Source organism: Nipponia nippon, unplaced genomic scaffold (genome assembly GCF_047370975.1).
Source record: "Nipponia nippon isolate SJK-2023a ecotype South Korea unplaced genomic scaffold, ASM4737097v1 scaffold_16, whole genome shotgun sequence".
Lineage (NCBI taxonomy): Eukaryota > Metazoa > Chordata > Aves > Pelecaniformes > Threskiornithidae > Nipponia > Nipponia nippon.
The window spans coordinates 4,634,345-4,655,017 of NW_028262332.1; the positions used below are offsets into that span (position 1 = coordinate 4,634,345).

At 44.9% G+C, this 20,673-nt stretch overlaps 1 long non-coding RNA gene across 1 annotated transcript; it reads left to right on the forward strand.

The window, feature by feature from the left end:
- Positions 1-1,219: 1,219 nt before the first annotated feature.
- On the forward strand, positions 1,220-17,667 carry LOC148056219 (uncharacterized). The gene is made up of 4 exons (XR_015703757.1): positions 1,220-1,301; positions 15,727-15,874; positions 16,402-16,583; positions 16,670-17,667. It is a non-coding gene; the product is annotated as an uncharacterized LOC148056219 (long non-coding RNA).
- Positions 17,668-20,673: the final 3,006 nt, after the last annotated feature.

The following is a 20,673-nucleotide window of genomic DNA, read 5'->3' on the forward strand; positions in this document are numbered from 1 at the left end:
TTGCTGCCAAGCGGTAGAGTGGCCCTCATCACCCTGAGGACAGGTCTGTACTTTGTTTCAGAGAAGCCTAATCATGTCCATATTCTTGCCAGAACTGGAGGAAAGAGGGTGACATTCATTCTGTCCAACAACCAAGAGAATAACGCCTGTCTACAGGCAAAATGTACTGCTGGAGGCACAGTGCTGCATTGCTGCTGAGATTTTGGACATAGGACTACCTCCACTAGTAGAGCTGAACATGACACGTAAGATTAAAGATAATGTTTGGGGCAGGAAGAAAAGTTGAAAATGTTATAATACGTCTACATGTGCAGAAGTCTCTGTAAAATGGGAAGCCCAAGATGAGTGTCTGCTCTCATCACCCAGCTCCAAATCCAGTGCAGCATTTAGCTGAGCTGATAACCACAACAGCACAGCTCCCATGAAGTCTGAGGGTGTGATCTGCACTCTCCACATGGAAGGGAAGTATTAGTAGGACTATGCTCAGTGCACTCAGTAAAAGCACTGGTTGGGAAATTTTCAACAAACCATTTTTCATCAGAAAATGCTGATTCTTTGAAACAGGCTTTCTGTGAGAATAAAAGAGCAATTTTTTCTCATTTTAGCAGCTTAAAGCAGTAGCTTTAAGTGTAAAAAGAAACCAAGAAAAGCCCTGCTGGAAGGTTGGGTTTTTTTCCCCCTTGTTTCAGGTTGTAACTTTATTATGATGAGAAACAAACGATAATAAAAACAAATGGCATAAAAGTGAAAGGAAACTTTTAAGACTGATGTAAAAATAAAACCCATTGATCTGACTAGAGGTATTTTCCCCCAGTGTTTGTTGCTACCATTTTTTTTTTAGCTTCAAGTACTAGAGAGAGGAAAGGGATGGCAAGATCCCACAAGAAGGGGAGAAGGCTCAGCCCAGGATGAGCCTGTGGGCCAGGTTGTGTGTCTGCAGCAAGCAGCTGTGGTGAATGACAAATTACAGCTTCTCATGACTTTGGAGATCAGAGGCAGAATCCATTTTAGGGCCAAACCAGTTCCCTGGCTTGCCTGGGACCACCTGCCGGGAGGAGCTGGGGGAGTTAGCAGTACTCAGGGTTTGTTACACCAAGCTCAGCTGCAGCGTGTCATGCAATGTGGGAGGAGGGAGAAGGTGGTGCCTGAGACTTTGCCCAAGTTTCCTCTGAATTTAAATGCCGATTCAAGCTGAAGCTAAGGTTCTGCACAATGCCAGATCACTTGTTGGCCAGATGGCATCATCTGAAGCTCTTCCACCTTCATCCAGGCTTCAAGAGATGCAGTGAAGGTGTTTACAGGCAAGTGTCTCTTCCTTCTTAGTGATTTCACAACCCCACCTGCAGATTTATGCTGGTATAAATTGAGAGCAGAGCATGCTCTGAACTCCAGAGCTCTAGCACCTCCTTTTCTGTTGGCAAGAGCAAGCCTGAATATTGACACGAGGCTCCCTCCTATATGCAGAAACCTTTGTCCTTTTCTCAACACCACTTATACTTCCTTCTGCCTTGCTTGTGCTCTCACATCAGACATCCTTTAGGGAGTTAAAGCACTGCCTCATCTCTCCATTGGTCCTATGCAGTTGGTGGTGGAAATAAGAAGGATTTTCATTGTTTGTTTGCTCAGCAAAGTTATTTTGGAGATGGATTTGTTGTTGTTGTTTTTTTTTTAAAAAGACTTATTGAAGAAAGTAAGTTAGGGTTGGAAATACGCACAGTAAGGGGGAAACTTCATTTCCCATGCGCTCAGCCTTTGGTGGAATTAAGGCAATGAATAGTAAAATAAAAAGCAGAACACGTCCAAATCTTTAGGATACATATGGAATTGAATGGTGAGGGAGGAATGGAGCAAAATGCCTGTGCCATGGGCCTCGGGTCTGGAGCTCTGAGAGCGGATGGAGTTTTGTGCCTGTGCGTTGCTTTTTCCCCCTCCCCAGCCAGGTGAGTGGAGAATGGACACTCAGGCTCAGCAAGGGGACTAGGTATGTGTGTAAATATGTATGGAGTGTGTGTATATTTGTATGTTCATAGTGTTTCCACACATGGGTGAGCTAGAGACATCAGCTTTTCTGAGAAGTAAATAGATTGAAAGCTGAAGTGGGGCCTGTTCTCAGCCTTTTTCTGTCATATATAGCCACCCAGATCTGTCAGTCCATCTCCAAGAACAGTTCTTACTACCCAGTGTGATTAGTGTCTATAGGGATTCATGAAAAGGGCTCTCATTCAGTACAATCCAAATTAAAATTTGTTGCTGTTGTGCCAGAAACTGTAAGCTCTGTCTGCTGCAAGTCAGTCATCGTTCTTATAACTTCTGTTTTTCTGGCAATTTCTGATTCCACATAAAGCTGAGAGCATGGCTGTAGTCTTCAGTCCGCACGGAAGAAATAGTTGTCTCCCTTCTTAATTACCTTTTCATGTCAGGACAACATGGGCTGAGCAGTAAGAAGCACAGGAGAGATCGTCCTTGTTGAAAATGTGTTGGTGATGGAGTAAGTTGAAAGATAGGAGAGGGATGGTGTAAGAGAGGAGGAGGACTGAGTAAGAAGCAGAAAAATCATACATGAAGAGCTAGAAAGATGCAGAGTTATAGCTCTGACACTGAAGAAATGCTGGCTGGAGAACCAGCAGAGGGGACAAGCCAGCCCTTGTTAAAGGTCTCTTTGCCTCTTTGTAGGGGTGATAATTTGGAAGATCAGAGCCTGGCAGCGGAGCCTGTCTGGATGAGAGTGAGAAACACATCTTCCTTCCCCTTTAAAGAGCAGAGGGAGCCACAAAGCAACCATATGGAGTTGCAGCAGAGTTTGCCAACACCTTCTGTTTTTTGAGGGCCAGATCCAATAAAAGACATAGTTAGGCAGTTTTGCTTTCTTTTTAAGCACCTGAAGTGAACTACATGTTTTAGAAGGTGGATCTAAAATCTCAGTGCTAAAACAGGAAACCTGTGAAGAATACTGAAGAATGTGATTTTTTCTGATCAAGTTTAGAGAGTCCAAAGACCTCTTCTGAGGGTGATTGCCAAAGCTTTCCTTCCGAAGACCTGCACAAGGTTCCCTCTCTTTGAAAATGTTATTGCTGTAGCGTGCATGAGACCACCTTCCTGGTGGAAATGTTCCCGTAGGAAAAGGAAGACCTTCAGTCCCATTCATCAGGATGGGTGGAGGGGTGTCATACCAGTACCTTCTCCCTTCCAGGCAGGGTCCTAGCCACTGTGCAGAAAGTGGGGTGGAGACTTCCCATCCTTCCTGCTGAAGCTGGACCTGTTTTGCAAAGTATGCAGGAGCTAGGGACTTAGTGAGCCCTCGCAAGGAGGACTGAATTACAGTAAGTCATGCAGGAAAAGGCAATTGTGAATTCTGGACTGTGCCCCATGTGTCATTTATCCATTTTACATTAGATAAATATTGAGTTAAAAAACATGTCCTTCCACTGATGGAGAGGAAAGGAGTCACAAATTCCACCCTCCACCCCCCTTTACCTAGTGCAATGCTACTGTTGGTGTCTCAAGGAATTTGCAATTATTTCACAGAAGCTGAACTGAAACAAAGAGAACCGTGTAATCCATTTATCACAAACTACACCAATTCCTATCTTAAGTAAGAGAGGAGTCAATTAACAAATGAAAACAGAGTACCAAAACACTCTCTCCATTTAGATCACAACACATCAGTAAAACTCTGTAGCAGCACGGCATGAACATTGTTTTCCTGGATGTGGCTTTGGAGATCACAGGAGAAAGTAACACAGTCTGGGATTTGAACTTTGAAAATGGACCATTATCTTTATGATGAGATCCCTCTGCTTTTATAGCTCCATCACCAAAGTTTTCTAGCTTTGTGGATTTGTCTGCCCAGCAGATGTGACGGAAAGAAATATTAGCTTTACAAATGGGGATAAAAATGACATATACTGAAAGCCAAAGCTGGTTAATGAGAAAGGATTTTCAAAATGTTACTCATACAGTTTCCTACATTTAGTTTATATTTCCAAGAACTGGTATCCCTTTTCTTTCCATGAAAAGTCCATTTTCAACTAAACTTCCTTCAGTCTACTTCTAACCAAATAATTATTAGTTTCCAAATTAAAGTAATTTAATTTGTTAGTCAAATTACAACCCAGCAAAAAGGAAACCACAAAAGTATTTATGACTTTATTTTATCTTTACTAAGACTAACAAGGTTTGAGCAGAAATGATCTCCTGACAAAGCCATTAAGAGCACAGACAAGTCTGTAACGCATCTGAAAGGGCACAGCAGAAAAGTCAGACACTTGTCTTCTGGGAGACAGTCAGAGCAAAATTATGCTGGAATTAAAGAAAAATATAGCAGCCAAAAGACCAATCCTGCAATTGTATTGATAATTATTCATAGCTTTTTTTAAAAAAGTAATAGATCTTAAAGGGGCGGGGGGTGGCTTTGTTTGCTTGTTTGGGTTTTTTTAAGACTTTGATGGCCATGACCATTTCAAGGCTCAGAGAAATTGTGTAAATCCTCAGGGTAAGGAGTCAGTGGACATTGCTCCTGGAGTGCAGCTCGTGGCTGTGTCAAATCCCAGGGTTGTCAGGTCCTTCTGCAATCTGAGCAGAGCCAGTTTCACCAGCAGGACTTAATGGCCTGGATGGGGCACAGGTCCTTGTGTAGCACCAGACAGGGCTGGGTGCAGCGAAGCTTCTCCCAAGCCCCAGTGAATCCCCCCCAGACCCACGCCTGAATGCACCAAGCACTTCTGGAGCCACCTGGACAGGGGTCTGCAACAAGGAAAGTATACTACTCCTAGCCCCAGCCTGGCTCTTTGGTTTCAGTGTGCACAGCCTCAGCTTTGAAGATCTCAGAAAATTGGGTGGAAAAGCTGCCAGCTGGGGTCTCAAAATAGTGAAGCTGTATTTCCACTCTGTGTGCTCTCCCCCTGCTTCCCTTGTCCCCTTGTTGCCCTGTGTAAATTTGAGAGGTGACTTGAATGATGTCACCAACTGAATGATGCATGGTCATAAAACCTGCTGATGTGAGCACATTTCTAGGCTCTGAGATACCATCTACTTAGTCGACCTGTCTTCAGGAAGAAATTTAAACAGCCTGAGGGCTTCCCTGCATCTGACTCCCCCTTTCTTCTTTCTGCACATAAACATGCTCTTTGGGCATCTCTCTGCTACTTTAGTGTAAAATGGACCAGAATCCAGAATCCAGTTGGAACAGAAATGAAGCAAAAGTATGCAAGTCTCTACTTCAAGTGAATCTAAATCTCTACAGAGCTCAGAGAGCCTTGGATCATCTACCTCACAAAACAACCAACAAGTTATTGCCTTTATAATCACAGGAGCTCATCCTCTGCTAGCTCTGGGTGCTGTGGGTGCAGGCCAGTGAGGATGGGAAGGTTTATGGGAGCATGTAAGGGCTTTGCAGGCCCACAGGGAGGGCTGGAGATCAGAAGGGATTTGGGGAGAGGCCAGGCATGGGGGAAGGTTTGTGGCTCAGGCAGGTTAGCTCAGCCAGAGCAGCCCTTTTTCTCCCTTGCTCTCTCTGCTGACTTTCACTCTGAAAGCTCCAGCTCTGCCAGCTATTCAGCAGCCTAATCTTTTTCCAGTCTCAGCTCTTGCCTACTAATGTGTTTCAGGCACAGAAATTTCATTAAGGCTGCACTGATGTCCACAGGCTTTAGCCATGGACTTCATTGTTAAGTGGGTTTTATTTCAGCCAATACACAAATTACCCCCTGCTCTTAGGTGGGAGAAGGGGGTGTGGGGGTGGAGGAGGTGTACAAAGAAGAAAGTAAAGAAGCAAAGAAAAATCCTTTCTATCCATGCAGGGTTGTCATCAAATAGCTACCCCTGTCCTCATGAAAACAGATGCACAGAGATAAAAATGAACCCATAAAGCCCACATTTCACTAATGCTGTGACAGTGCTTAACACTGCCAGAGATGAGAGTGAGAGTCAGAAATGCTGTCTTGGATATGCTGCTTGTCCCAGCTGCCCTCAGAGACTTCCAGCATGCTTTCCGCTCTGCCTTAAACCCGGGTGCTGACCTTAATGTTTCATTTAATTGGAAGCATTTGGAAACTCAGTTCTCTCATTCAGCTTTGTGGAAGGTTTTAATGTGGGGATTACTTAGCCATTAGCTCTGGCTCTCGGTTTTTCTGGATTAGGATTCCAACAAGCTACTTGTCTGATTATCCTTGGTGACATGGATGGACCTGAGCAGCAGAGTTTTGAGCTGGAGCCAAACTTATTTCTCATTTGGGGATGTGGCCGCGTTCTTCCATTCTGGCCTTTGTTCAGACCTGCTGGCACCAAAAAGCAATCTATAATTCCCATCAGTGGCCTCATCTGCCTAGAGAAGGGAGCTCAGAAAGGAAGTTTGCATTGCCTGGAAACAGCTAGGAGAGGATTTTATGTTCCCCCAGTGACAGAAAAATCCTTCCAAACATCTGAATCCCAAAGATTCAGGTGAATCTACAGTTCATGTCATACAGGAACATCAAATGTGTGTGCAAGCTTATTCTCAGCTATAGTCTTAGGAAAAAACCTTCCCTTTTGCAGAAAGTCTGCCCTGTATCATTAATTCAAGCGAGGACACTGCTGGATTTCGGTGTTTGTGGCTCTCTGCTGTGGCACAGCTTTTATTATATGAGAAAGGAATACAAATAATGCCCTCAGAAACAATGGCACGTTAGTCAGTCAACCCAAAGCAGATACACGGTCAAGGGAAGATGGATGCTGGGAAACCAGAAATTCCACAGTTCCTCCTTGTGTGGATGCTCCTGATTCTGCTCCCAGAAAAGCCAGTGTTGATCACAACTGCAGACTAAAGCTAACTTTGAACACTTCTGGAAAGACTCCTTAAAGATTCTCTAAAGTTTTATTATTGCTATTCTGAATTTAAGTCCAATCATGGTTTTCCAAACAGTTCTGGGGAAAAAAGTCTTTTCCTTCTAGCAGAAGGAGATCTGCTACAGCATCAGGGGTCTTCAGCAGAGTCCACAGAGCTCTGTGCATTCGCTACGTGGAGGGACATGGGTGACAGGGAGTGTCTTATTTGAAGCTAATCAGAACAGCATGCAACAAAAGGAACAGCTGTCATCTTTTCCTTACCCTGAGCCACTGCTTGATGGATCAATCAGATCAAAACATTTTCAAAAAGGTTTTTTTGGTAAGGATTTTTTGAAGCAATTTCTTTTCCTCTAAAATGCTTCCATTTAGAAAGGAAATTTGTAAAACTGAAACAAGTCCTGTAGGTTTGTAACAGAAATAAAACTCATTTTTTCCTCTGAGAGGACATACATTTGGCAATCCATGCAGCTCATCTGTGAGAGGCAGAAGCTTTCTAAACATCCAGCACAAAATTCTTCCAAAATTCAGACAGCATTTAACCAGTGAATTCATTTTGTTCTTTGTTAGTATGATCCCAGTTACATTTCCTCAAGGGTTTGAACTGCAGAGCCCTTTTCATGACTAGACAGTCTCAAAGTGGATTTCAGCTGATTGTTGCAAGCAGGACGCACCACCATAGCTGTGGTCCCTCTTGCAGGCAGGAGGTCCTGAGGTCCTTGTCTCATTTTTCCACTGGAGAGTCTGGCTGCACAGGCGAGGGAGCTGGTAGCAGGGCATTTGCTGACAGCTGCCGGCTCTGGGATCACTCTCTCCTATGGCTCTGTTTAAGCCCTTTAAATATGCTTGTAATGACCCTCCATTTATCAGGAGCACTGTAGGGAGTGCTGGACTGGAGGGACACAGTAGGTCTCCATCCTGCTACAGCCACAGTGTCTTGGCAGGGAGAAGAGAGCAGCTTTATTGCATGAGCTCTGCGGAGTACCCAATGAAGAGCAAAAAAAAAAAATCTCCTGTCACCTTTTTCCAGCCAAACGGCTTTTGCTAATTATAACTTGATGTCTGGGCCAGTTTACTATGTGATGCTTAGGTTTTATTACCTGAGCACATGAACTTTGCTTTATCTGACCAGAACATGGGCTGAGGGGTGCCTGCTGCTAATTTGCGAACTGAAATGAGTAACTAAAGTTAACTAACATTCATTCTGTCTCTCTGGGCTAGCTGGTGGGGTGCAACATCCCTGTAGTGTTACAGCTTTAAGCTGCCTGAAGGTGCCACTGTGCTAATCACTTCCAGTTGGAAAACAAACACAGAGTCTGGGGGTCCTGGGTTAGGCATCTCATTAGCTGGCAGCAGTCTCACTGGGAGGGAGCAGGGGCAGACAGTAGGGAGGTGATGCTGGAGCTGGGAGTCTACAGGGTGCCCTCAGGGAGGAGATGGGACCATTCTTCAAGCATGAGGGAGCACAGCAGCCCAGCTGGGACGTCCCTGGGCACTCCCCTTGGCACGGTCAGTAGAGGACCCTTCATGTCTGTCCAGCAGCTCTGGAGAACAGCAAATAAAATCCCTCAGGCTATTCCAGTGCCTGATGCTTGTCATTTAAATGATGCTTGACCTTGTACTTATAGTCCTTGTGCTATGGTCCTACTCTCTGCAGGGCCCACAGGGCTCCATCCCTGGACAGTGCTGACTTGCTCTGTTCAACCCCATAGTGATTTTGCCTGTCTGATGCTTCTTCGTGAGTGTAAGCCACTGTCTGCCATCGTGGGCCATGTTAGCATTGATTCTTCCAGCTGCCAGACCAGAATACAGATTTTGCCTGAGATGTTTCCCCTTCACAGAGTTCCCTTTTCACAGAGTTTTAGCAATGGAAGGAGAGGAGGAATGGGGGAGAGAGGGAGAAAAAGAAAAGGGAGGAGCAGAGCAGCATTTGCTGCTGATGGGAAAGTGTCAGACAGACTCTCCAGAGCACTGTCTAATGTGACCTACAGGTCAGGGAAGGGAGGAATCTCAAGGCCTACCCTGGCATTGGAGGTTGTGACCCTTCTTCAGCATTGCTCAGCACCACGGTGACACACACTGGGATGCAGGAAGTCTCTGGCCCTGATATAATCCCAGTGCAGTGACGTTGCATGTCACCAGGAAGAGTAAAGTGAAGCAAAGGTGTTGTAGGGTACTGAACACCAGTGTTAGATGTGTTTGCCATGCACATGGTGAGTGTGACTGCATTCAAGCAATGCTGGAGGGAAAACCCTCTGCACCTCTTCTCCCTCATGTGCCCCCTGAGTCCTGCCTGGGCCAGCTTTCCACTGGGACTCTGTATGGTAGCCATCTAGAAGATAGGCTGTCTAGGGAGCAAACAAGCAGCAGCAGACCAGAAGTGCATGACCCTTACAGATACTACTTTTTGAGTCACTGAAGTTTCATAATCAATAGGCTATGTGTGCATAAAGGTCTCGTCTGTAGAGGGTCTACCTAGTGACATCGAATCTCTTCCCATACTAAGAACTGGCACAGACTCTGGGGTGGCTGGATCAGTGAAATATTCCTCTGTGTTTCAAGGTGAGGAGCCAGAGCACTCTAGAGACCTGGGTTCAACTGGGATTTTAGCAAGATCACTGTCTTTCTGTCCTCGCCCTGAAAAATACAGGGATGGTGAAGTGATTTTTCCCTGACCCAAATTTTTGAGGAGATGTGAAGAGCACCCAGGACTACAGGGCTTTAGTGTGGAGAACCCTGTGGGGCTGCCAGAACACCAGTGAGAATCTAGATGCTTCTCAGTCAGGCAAAGACTCATGGCAGATGTCCTGGATCCAGCAGGATCCAGCTGCCAAGTCATTTTGTCAGTGCCCCTGGCCAGAGATTTATCTTAGCCTTTTAATATTTTTGCATAATGTTTTGTTACCCTTCTTCCTCTCTACCTCTCTCTCTGTCTCCTTTTTTTATTCTCCTTTCCCGGAGCACTTTGATGTGCTTTCTGAATATAGCTACATGAAGTAAATGGTAATACCAGACTGATAAATTAGCGATGTATTAGAGCCTTGTATTAGCTCAGGCTAGTAATTTAACCTGATGCAGGAGATGCTTGCATTTGTTATATTTGTGCACCAATAGCTAGCAACTATCCCAGAAAGCTGACACTTGTGGGCACTGCCCTTCCCATAAAGCACCCCTGTGGCAGACCACAGTCGCTTCCTATTTGTCTAACCTCAGGGCATGCTGGGTGAGCTGGTTTAGGCAAAACCTTTTAAGAGGGAAAGAATGGGAAATGAAATATTTACTTTTTGTTTTTACTTACTAGCGGTGAAAGGATATTGATGTGGTGTAGATGGAACATTAAAATCAGAATTATGCTGTGGTATAAAAAAAGCCAGGCATAAATTAGCACTGTTTGCTTCCTCTGTGGTTTAAGAGAGTTAGCTTTACACCAGTGCCATATAACATGCCGGAGAGGTGTTTGGGGAACTGCTAGGCCATAAATCACAGGCAGCATTTAAACCGACAAGAAGAAAGGCCACATAGAGATGGATGGATGTCCAATGAGGGGACTGTCCGAGGGGCAATCATAAACAAGTCAGGAGACGAGGCAGCCGGAGCAGGAGAAGGAAATAGGATTTGAGGATTGAAGTCTGAGCACTGCGGGTAGAGCGGAACGCTTGCAGGGTAAGTCAGAGGAGAAGCTGACCTGAAAAGGTATGGGTTTTGAGAAGTACAGGCCATGGGGTGACAATCCTGTTTTGCCACACTTCAAGATTTCTAAATTACTTTTACGTTATTCCCCTTGTGAAACAGCAAAATGTTGTAGTATTCATTTCTCACTAAAAAGGTCAAGTTTTCATTTCTGCTTTCTTCTTCTGATAAGAACTGATCAGAAAACCCAAGACCTTACGTACTTTCTACAGGATATCTTCATCCTATCTGAGGTGTCTATACAAAATCCTTTGCCTAAAATACTCTCTGCCAAAAACGTTCAGTGATGAAGTTCCTTACCTCGTGTTAAAACAGAATGACAGTCTGTGATCTTGAAGGGTGCCAAATTTACCCTAAAGAGTAGAGGGTGCCTTTTCTTTACCTTAACCTGTCCGTGGGACTCTGCCTGGAGATGTTGCTGTGACTCTGAGCACTGTAGGACTCTGAGAGGGCTCTGTTCAAGGAGCCCTCTTGACTTTACTGGGATTATTTCAGGAACAGTGCTGTGAAATCACTCTCAGCTTTCCATCCCCTGGAAATCACAGTTCAAATGTGCCTGCAGCCAAGGGAGAAAGTTCTTGTGTGACAGCAGCTCTTTTCAATGTTTCATTGCACTGTATAAACTGCCGCAGAAAGGTTAGTGATTTTTTTGGCATGGTCACCACACACTTTCTCACACTTCCAATAACAAGAAAACAACAAGGGCATTTGCTCTTTAGTGAAGTGCTTCAGTAATGCTCTTTAGAAAGAGAACCTGAAAAAAGAGTGTGATTCAAGTCAGGCTTGGGATCAATATACAGACCTGGGGTCAGGGCTAGAGTAACATTGGGGGATGGAGAAGGCAGGAAAAGCATCAAGGAGAAGGAATTGAAGGACAAAGATAGAGGGAAAAGTGAGGCTTATTGGCAGGGCTGGATGGGTAGCGAGTGAAATGGGCTCAGGATGGGGACAGACAAGGTGGCCCCAAGTCAGAACTGGAAGTGTTAGTACACTTTGGAAAAAAGCTTAATCCCAGCAGCTGGAAGCCTGGAGTCTCTCAAATTCCAGCACAGATCTTGGCTTTGAGGTTTTCCCTCCCACAGGAAAGCAACTCCCCTGCTGAAAACGCAGATGCACGGTAACCTGTTCCAGAAACAGGCGGCTGTCAGGACAAGGTAGCTACCTTAGCAAGGGATGTATTAGATCTCAAGAGGGCCCTGCCTCTCTGCACAGTGAAAGGCAGAAACTGCTTGAGAAGGTGATTAATTCATCAGTAAAACATTAATTATCATAATGACTCCATTCATTAACCTCTGAAGTGAGAGGAACTGGCCCCTCTCCATCTCCAGAGAAATGTAGCCCCTTCCAACTTCAGTGCTGAAATTCCAGGTGCAGAAAACTAGGTACATGAACCTGTTAAAAATGGGGCAATCTGGGGAGCAAATATCCCACAGGCAAGATTGTATATAGGGCTGAAATCTCACACAGGCACCAGTCTAACATCATTAATGTTCTGATTTACCCAAACAACTGTGACTTCAGGTCTGAACATCATGCTTGCTCTCCAAGCACAGTTGTTCCCATAGAGCAATTGTGGTTGTGATTCTCCAATTCTACACAACCAAGTAAATATCCTGTCTTTCGGCCAGCAGAATATATGTTTCAGTCCCACTGGAACTGCAAATAATATTCTGTTTGAGTTGGTCTGAAGAAAGATAGGCTTAAGCACGTGCGTAAGTATTTCTTTGACAAGAAGTTTTACTATGACGGCAGTTCACATGTGTGAACTGATCCTGCAGTCTCCCCTGTGATTGTAAGGGCCTGCATCTGTTAGGTAAAAAGTTTAGAAAGGGATAGAAACTGCTCTTCAAAGAGGCTATGGTTCTGCTCCTGGTTCTGACACTGGCTGGCTTTCAGCTAGCCCTGCTTCCTCTCTGTGCCTGGGTTTTCTTCCGTGCAAACTACTTTATAATCTATTAATTAGAAGTGCTTCATGAGAGCTGAAAAATAACATTATTTCTGGGATGCAGCACACCTCTGCCCTTGGGAGACATAATGACTGCTTCTGAAATCATGTGCTGGTTAAATTAAACTTCATGATCTGCTCAAGTCATGAGCGAATGCAGCTTGCCACTTCCAGGGACCTCAGTAATGCATTTTCAGGTGGGGTTAACACTTCGCACCTCAGTTTTCTCTTAGCTCATGCTACCTGTATGTAGGTACATGAGCCTTTCCTAGGCTCTTCCAGTGCAGCAGAGGATGTGTGATCCTTCCTCATATTTCAGCTTGGCCAAAGGGAATGCAGTAGAAGTCACCCGGCTGTGTTCCCCTGACATGCATATTCCTTCTTGGCACTAATGTCAAAGTGGTATCTATCTCCTGCAAACTGTGTGTCCATGCTACCTGTGATCGCAGGCTGGATTCTTTTTGTGTGTTGAGTGCCAGTATCCCCTGCCATGCCAGCCTGCATGCTTGATTGCTATCGAGTTACTGGAGCTATGACAGATCTCTCCTAAGTGCTGTATCTGAACTGGATCCATCCTGGTCTCAAGATCCTTTCCAGAAGCCTTAGCAGAGCCATTCCAGAGTTCAATAATTTAATTTTTAAAAAGCTTTCAATTTCTTTTGACAGGGCTGGAGTGTTTAAAGATGGCAAAGTGAAGGAGATAAATAGATTATTGATCGGACAGGCTTGTAATTCCTTAGTGAATTCGATTTAGCTCCTCCACTGAGATCAGGTCTCTGCCATAAATCTCCCACAGAATCGATAAGATGGAGAGTGCCTGATGAGGACTTTTGTTTGTTACTGTGACCACAGGTAGGGACTGGGAGCAAGTGTCCCACAGGAGTGGAGGGCAGGAACTTGGAGCCACGTGTCTCTGCTGAGCCAACCTTGGGAAATGGTTATCCTGATTGCATCAAAGTGTAAACTGCATCAGAGATTGCAGTCCAGGGCTGCAGAGGCATAGCACACATGGCCTGCATTTGTCATGCTGAGATAATGCCCTGTGCAGTCATCACTATAATGAGTTATCCTGGCATTAAAAGGCAAATCAGCTGCAGAGGCTGGAGATGGAGTATGACCTGGCTTCCTGGTGACACCGCAACAGGATGGAAAACTCCCATCAGGTGCACGTGCTGTCCATTTCTTGTCACCTCCAGGCTCTGAATCTGAACAGTGGCCTTGTGCTCAAGTCCTGTGTGACTGCAAACTGGAGGCAGCTTCAGAATCTTCCTGGCTGGGCTGGGCAAGGATTCGGACCATGATTAGAAAGACAGCAGGAGCTGCCAGCAGCAAAAAATGCCAAAAAAACAAACTTCTGTTAACTCCCCAATCTAGCTAACAGTGCCAGAGAATAAAACTAGTTGCAGCCTTTTCAATATCTCTCAAGGGTCTGTGTGTGCTCTGTCTCTGTGCACCTGGCACCAGCACAAAGTCTGTGGCTGCCAAGAGCTTTATGTCAGAAAGTGGTTTGTTTTTTGGAATAGCAGTAAGGTTAGAGCTTGGAGCCTGGTGTCCATAAAAGCCTTCATGGTCTAACGTCTTGAGCTAATTGTAGTTCTGTGTCCAAAGATTTGTGGATGTCTAGTTCAAGGATACATAAGTGTCCAATACACTGTGTTGGTGCATAGGTCAAGTCTACTGATCCTCCTGCATTCTGTTCCTCCTCATCCTCACCAGTAAATTCAGAGCAGAGAGACAACCATGACTTCCCCAAATTATTCATGCATTCACCTGCAATCAAGTTTATCAACATTCACATAAATGAGCATGAACCTAGGAGAACATATAAAATGCAGACCTTCCAGACTAAATTTTTTTCCAGGCAGCTGTATCCTCTCCACCAGTTCCCTGTCAACCCTGTTTTACTCACACAGCTGAAGTCTTTGGGTTGTATGTGGCATTTCCCAGAAGTTCAGCCACTTTGCAGAACCCCTGGAGCTTCAGGCCTCGACAAAGTGGGCTGGAGGTCTTCCAAAGCCAGGCTTAGTTGGGAGATTTCCAGTACTTCCTGTTTCCAACTGAGCTGGCAAGAGACAAAATAGCTTTTTTCACTCTATTTCATTCTCCTTCTGGTGCTGGCTATACCCCAAAAGGCAGAGAGACAATGAAAGGGATAGAAGGAGGAAATCAACTGAATCTTTCACTGTTGAGGAAAGAATCTGTGGGTCCTCAAGTTTGGAAATGTCCAGTATGGGAAGTGTGCGTAAGGGATGATATCTACCCACCTTGTTCACATGTGTAAATTAAGAGGCATTTTATTTAAAGCCAGTGAGAAAAACTTGTTCATTTCCCATTTTCCATGGAAAATCAACATAGAAACTGCTTTTTTTCTTTTTTTTTTTTTTTAAAGTTTCAAGTGAAAAAACAATCCCCAAGTCTGTCATCAAGAGCGCTTGGCGGGGGAGGGGCAGGGGGAGTTCTGATGAAAAAGTGCTTTGCAGCTTGGATTGAATATTGTATTGATTTTTACTTTAGAACAACTGCAATCCAGGAAGATCCAGGAAGAGATTTCTAGGAGAACAGATCTGTTTGCAAACTTTTTATCTAGTAAAAAAATCGACAACCAATGAATCGCATCAAGAAAACTTTTAGAAAACATAAGCTACTCAACCAAAACTCATCTTGTCTGACCATTCCCAGAAGTGAGAGATGCAGAAGAATCTGAGCTACTTATAGTTGCAAATCCAAACCCAGTCCAATTTTCTCATTGCATACAAATCACAAAGCTGTTGTGTAGTGTAATCCAAGCAGTCATTGCTTCCAGTTCTTTTAGCTCACCTGGTGGAAAGTCATGTTTGCATCTACCACATTCAAGCCTTGCTGAGGGGGTATAGTCAGGATCAGTCAGATTACAAATTCTTTCTGCTTTCTGATGGATCAGATGAGATGGACTCCAGAACTGAATGGTTCCCTCTTGGAGTTAGTCAGGGGTTAGACAGTTATCATTGGCTTCAGGAAGCCCTTTCCTAGCCCAGATTCCTATATCAGCAGCAACAAGGCACAGTGGGAACAATGCAGAAGCTGGCTGAAGAGACTGGTGCCTATGAGAAGCCAACAGGAAAAGTCTGAAAGGGGCCAGCTGGGATCTTCTGCTTGCCCTGGGCAAAGGACGTGCAAAGGGAGGTGGAGACTAAGATGCTCTGAAGCAGGGATTAAGGTATACACGTGGGTTGCGCACACCGGCACAAAACTGGCATTTACTAACATAACGGGGGACTGTTCTGCCCTTCCAGGTTTAACAGCCTTTTCTAAAGTGAAAATTGAAGGGGTCAGAAGACACCAAACCCAGGCTACTGTGACCACCACAGGCTCTCTACGAGCTCCACAACACAATGTCAGCACAAAGCTAGCTCTGGGACCTGGCTCTCACGTGTGTCTGTGGTGGGTATCACACATGGGTGATAAGAGGTGGGGACTCAGAGTGTGCTGTTGGTGTTGGCAGGGGAAAAATTTCTCCTCACTTGGCAGGGGGGCAGCATGAAGCAATGCGAGACCCTCTGTGCTCTCCTGAGTGCTTTGTAAGCAGAGCTGCACTCCAGTGAGAGGAAGAGCTGCTAGGCTGGCTTCCTTTCCCCGGATGGGATAAACCATCCTCAGCACTCCATCCGAACCCGTGTGCTGTCTGATCCCAACTATTAGTCCCCACCGCCATTCCTCAACATGGGAGCCAAAGCAAACCTTTCCCCAGCTAATGAGACAGGCTTCGTAACGCCTGATGATGCCTGGCTCTTCCTAGCTCGGCGCCTCTGTCCCTTACCTCGTTTACATATCTTCATTTGTCAAGCACCATCTGAACACTTTGTAGGCTGCCTTCTCCCTTGCCCTCCAGAGCTATGAAAAGGTCACCTGTCTAACAGGGAGAGGCACTGGAAATAAACTCATGTGTTTTTCCTCTATTCAAACATCAGATGTGACATGGGAAGATGAACCAGATGCCAGGAACCCGCTTGGCATGTACAATGCTGTGCAGCAGTTTGTCCAGGCCCTGCCTGTCTGCCACAGATCATTAGTTGTTCCTGTTTCAAGTCTGTACCTCTCCGTGCTGTCTCGATGCCACAGATGTGTTATTTCTCCTTGGATACAATAACCTGTGAGTGTGTACTAAAAACCCCAAAGAACCGTGCAGACACCCAGCTCCTAGATTACCTGGGAGATCTAACATGTCTATTACTGCAGGTGTGCACATGGAAGGAAAAGAGGGCTTGCAAGATCTGTTCCTCCCTGTGGAAACTCAGGGTGCTGAGCTGTGATGCTGTCTGGAGAGAAACCCCCGCAACACAGAGTAGCAGCTCCATGCCTGCAACAAGGGCAGCAACACCAGCCTGAACTGTTATCTTCATGTGTGCTGTCATAGCTCCAGGGACTATGACCTTGCTTTGAAAGGTATTTAATGTCTACAAGGAAGATACAGTCAAAACAATTCTCTTCTACCACAGTGAAACACAGCAGAAAAAAAAGTGAGGAGAAGGAGGGAGAGGAGACTGGGCAGTATTTCAGTCATGCTGAGGAGAAGCTCTTTCCTGTTTCGAGGTAGGTGTCTTCCTGGGGCAGCCCTGGGTGCTGAGGTGGCGCCGGGTGCTCAGTTCTGGATGCTGAATCCAAACCATCTCTGTGGATGGCACAGCTGGAAAAGGATCAGGAAAGAGAGTTCAGAGGGGACATGGACAGGTTAGTGGTCATTCTGTCGTTCCCGCTCCCTCCTTCACAAGGACATCTCATTTACTGTTTTCATAGCTCCTATTCAACACTGAGACAAAGCCTTTTTCCTCTATAGCAGCTATAGCAACATGCCTTCCAATGCAGTCTATCCAGGTGGCTTAGAGTAGAAACAGGATAAGGGAAAAAAGTGAGTGAAGACAGGCCTGAGGCATAGTGAGCAGCTGTCCAAAGATATCTGAAGCTTCCTTACAACATTCTCCCTAAGATTCATCTATTCCTCCCTTGGCAATGGAGTCTGGGGCTTGATTCCTCTTCTGTGTCCAGAACATGGCTGCAGATGTGACACCTTCCTCCACCTAAACCCCTTGCTCCTGGGTGCCCCATTCAGCCTTTTGCTCATAGCATCTGCTGCAGGGAACACCAGGGCACTTTTTGGATCATTAAACCAAAGAGGAGGCTGAGGGCAAATCCATGAGCTGGACCAAGCATACTTTGCCGTGTCCTTCCCTGACCTGTGTAAATCCATCCTTGTGTCCCCTCGTGCTGTATTTACACTACAAGTGCTTTGACTTTTTGCTTTGTCTTCACAATGAGTAATACCAGTGAAATCTCATCCACACCTGCGGTTCTCAGATGTCACCACAATAAAAATTATTACAATACAATCACATGCTTTAAACATTGTGTCCTGAGGCAGGTGGCATGTACTAATAAGAGATGGATTTAATCCTTTGTTACTGACTCACCCAGAAGTCCTACATAATAGAGGCATTGCTAAAGATGGATTCAGGATCATGTGCAATCATACTTAACCCTCTCATGATGCTGCTAGTGACATTCATAGCTACTCAGAAATTAATATTTCAGATGTCCATAAGGCAGACTATACCCAGGAGAAAAATTCTATTTTTCAATATCTGTTTTTATCCCCAAACTGAGAAGAAATATTTTGACTGCCGCAAAATATGGAACGCTGCAAAATGTCCATGTCTGCTCAACAAAATCAAGAATCTTAACCCTTTCATTAAAGGTGGAACAACAACATTTTGAACATTCAAATGTTTGAAATGTTCCCTTGAAAAACTAATTGAAAATATTCCATTTTAAAATGGAGATATAATAGAAGCAATATTTTCCAGAAGAGGGCAGTATTTGTGACCATATATTTTTGCAATGGACAGGGAGTCTGATTAGAACCGGAGGAACAGGGAAACTGAGGCACGGCAGAAGCCACATGACTTGCTCAAAGACATAGAAGAGTCACTTCAGAGCCATGGTTAAAATTCATAAGGATGTAACTTCTAGATCTGTTCTCTGTTGACTGGAACACACCAAGTAGAATCTGTTGTGTCTGATGCCCTATACGAGACCTTCAGCAGTGCTTCACTTGCTTTCCAGGGTATGAGAATAATCTTAAGTTTTTCACAGCTCTGCGGTGACCTGAGTCCCACAGTTTTTTTCTGTAACTATTTAATTGCTTGGTTATCCCAGCCTGAGCAGCCTGTGCAAAATACCCTGAGATGATACCCTCAGGCATCGACTTGAGGGGGAGCTGTTTGCCTGTAAATGGGAATAGGGCCCATTCTTTTCAGGCACTGATGAATCATTTCACCTATTTTTCTGAATTGTTATGCACAGTCCTGCCATTTACCAGGTTAGATGTAGAAGTCTGCCCCATCTGTGTGGTGTCTATGGTCACCTTGCTGGTTGGAAGAGCTGGACACATAACACTTTTAAAGATGGAAAGGGGTTTGTTAGATACATGAGTCCCAGACTGTTTTCCCAGAAAATAACATGGATTAAGAAGCAAGGGGAGAACTGGGGCTGCCTGGAAACCCAGACATGTCCACACAAACTCCTTAACCAGTCATGCAGACAACATGCAGATCTAGGTAGGTGCACTGTTAGGACTTCAGACTTGCCAGACATACTTTCTGTCTGTTAATGGAGACCCTAGGGATGGCTGAAAGGTGAAAGTCCTCATCCTTCCATCCAAACTCATTGTGCAGTTCGATGACCCATCTGGCTGCCACCCAAAGCTGAGGTTTTGGGATTCCCACTCTGAGCCCTGAAGCCATTTCATCTGCCTTTAAATAGAACAGGGCTTTGAGGGAAACTGGAACTGGAACAAAGCTCCTTCCCCACTGTGGGGCCAGCGGGGTCGGTAAAGAAGCTGAGGGTGGAATCAATTAATTCATTCATTACAGAGCTACTGCAGTCACAAAGATATTTCAATTGTGCTTGCTGGGAGGTCCTCATGAGAGATACATCTCATTTTCAGTGGGGTCCCCAAAGGGAGGGCATAGTCAGACAATTTCATTTCTGCTGACTACAGGGTAATACAGACATTCCAGGCAAAAAGTACCCTCTTGTGACCTGAAATTTCACTCCAGAATAGGCCACGATTTGAGTGAAATCAGACCCCACTTCAACCAAGAGAGATTAGTGACAGAAAACCCCAAAAACCTGGAGAGAGAGAGGGGATGGTGAATGTTATTTTCAAGGTTTGCAGAATGAGAAAGTGAGACTGGAAGTACTTTTCCCATGGGTAGAAAGGTTTGCTGTCAGGCTCTTCTTGCTGGGAAAGATCTCTGAGATGGCTCAGTACTCACAGTACTGAGGGCGGCGGGGGGGGGGGGCTTTCAAGCCCCTTAATCATGATTCCACCAGAAATCATGTGCTCTGGGCTGCAGCATTCTGCCCCAAGCTCATCATGGTGGTCTGATGGGCATATCATGCAGCTGTATTTGCGTCCATGCCCATTGTATGGCCTCCCCATACTGTATTCACCCCTTTACTGTCTGATCTTGTGAGTGAAGTTTAATGAATTTAAATATAAATTCGGGTAATTTTAAAAAGACGTCAGAGGTCTGATCTCTGAACAGCTCTTATTACAAGGTATGGTACTTTTTTCATGCACCTTTGTATCCCAAACCAGAGAGCAGATGTCGGTTGCTTAATTGCAGTGGTGATTTCAAACCCTTTGCTTCTTCCAGAGAGATTTTCAAGAGTTGCACAATCAGTATCTCAAAATCTTCTGAAGATATAGCCATTTATTGCAGGATTTGGCTGGGTAATGTTTCAGGGAAAAAAATGTCATCCTGTCTGAATATACCATGTTAGCAAGAGAGAAAATGTACCTATTGACAGATGAATAGACAAAAAGAGCCTGCAATTCTTGAGAAATAACTAGGACTTTTCAATCATTTCTATCTACCTGACAGCAAAGTTCACCTGCGAAGCAAGGGCAGAGTCTAAACAGCTACAGCATAATCTGAAAAACACTGAAGTGAACAGGGCTATGGAGTAAAAGCATATAAGTGCTGATGAATCTAGTCCATTCCTTTTATATATAGAGGATACAGATTGCACAAACAGTCCCTTCCTGGGCTGGGCTGAAATCTCAAGAGGAGCAATACATCACAGGAGGAAAAGACTGAAATTCATGGAAGGTTCAATGACAGCAAAGGAGCAAAGTAATAACTGCTCTTCCTTTCTTGTCTTTCCAAACAGGGATCATT